The sequence below is a fragment of the Suncus etruscus genome, chromosome 16 (genome assembly GCF_024139225.1).
Source record: "Suncus etruscus isolate mSunEtr1 chromosome 16, mSunEtr1.pri.cur, whole genome shotgun sequence".
NCBI classification, from domain to species: domain Eukaryota; kingdom Metazoa; phylum Chordata; class Mammalia; order Eulipotyphla; family Soricidae; genus Suncus; species Suncus etruscus.
Genome location: NC_064863.1, coordinates 3,113,014 through 3,114,335, shown reverse-complemented (window position 1 = coordinate 3,114,335; position 1,322 = coordinate 3,113,014). Strand labels below are relative to the sequence as shown.

The 1,322-nt window shown below is 29.5% G+C and overlaps 1 non-coding gene across 1 annotated transcript; it reads right to left on the bottom strand.

Annotated features, from left to right (window-relative positions):
* Positions 1-684: 684 nt before the first annotated feature.
* On the bottom strand, positions 685-790 carry LOC126033064 (U6 spliceosomal RNA). Its single transcript, XR_007504220.1, has one exon. It is a non-coding gene; the product is annotated as a U6 spliceosomal RNA (small nuclear RNA).
* Between the last annotated feature and the right edge of the window lie 532 nt (positions 791-1,322).

Here is a 1,322-nt window from a genome sequence, read left to right as displayed (position 1 = left end):
AGGTCTTCTCAACAAACCATCAGTGGCTGAATTATGAAATTAGAGAAATTGGATATGGTTCTGGTTGATGTTTATTTCCCCTTCCCCAAAATGGAATCTTAAGTGAAAAATTGCAGCATCTCCACCCTGTAATGAAAAGTGCAGAAGAAATGAAAAATGCATTACTGTATCCTTTGTGCATATACTACATCATTGCGCCACTGAGACTGTTTCACTAATGATACAGAACATATGGGGGTCTTACATAATGAACTACAATGAGGTACATTAAAAATATATATGGCTTTAATTTGATATACTTATTTAATTGATTTTTTAAAAACTTAGGCAGTTTCATAAGATTTCTAAAGATAGCAATTATTCTCATTGTTGCAGTTCAGATTCTGTTACTCTATGTTTATATAAGCAAGCGTGGAAAAATAAAGCCAAAATAAAGGCTATCCTAAGGTCCAAAGTCTTTTAATTTTATAATTTATTAGTTTATAATTATAATTTTATAATATTATAAATATGTAAATTTATAATTTGGCCATTCTGTTCACATCTTTTGAGTACTAACTCTTAATAAAGTTTTGAGGTTCAATTTAACAGACATTTGTGATAACTGTGTCAATTTTTTCAGTAAGCTGTTGCTCTCTTCCATTCTTCAAAAACAAAAATAAAAAGTATAGTTTTTTTTTTTTTATAAATGTGGAATGCTTCACGAATTTGCGTGTCATCCTTGTGCAGGGGCCATGCTAATCTTCTCTGTATTGTTCTAATACAGGATATATGCTGCCAAAGCAAGCACGAAAAATATAGGATTTTATGAAATTTCCTATCCCAGGATCTCAAAAATATAAATATATATAATGAGACAGAAGATGTTGATGCTTTTTAATATCACATCACACATAATTAAAATTTACTCTTCTCAGGAAAATATGAAGAAGGTTCATTTAGTATCAATGGCCAATGACTTGAGTTTAGATGACTTGCCTTTTCACTAGATTTAATTAAAATCATTTAGTCTCATTTGTACAATAAAATCTCAGTCTTTAACATTTTCAAGGGTGAAGCTTTGTATAGTAGATTCAAAGCGAAAAAAACTTTTAAAGAACTTTAAAATGTTTAATTTAATTTTGCACAGTTCTGATTTCCACATTCAGCAACAGGTTGCAACAATTCAAAACCTCATCTTTGCTTAACATTCAAACTAAAACTCAATTTTCTGTTACAACAATTTTATATAACCCCTGTTACATCTCAATTTATGAGAATAATTGAGCAAATTAGATCACAGGAAAGTTTAATTAGCCAGGCATAGTTTTGAATTAAAGTTC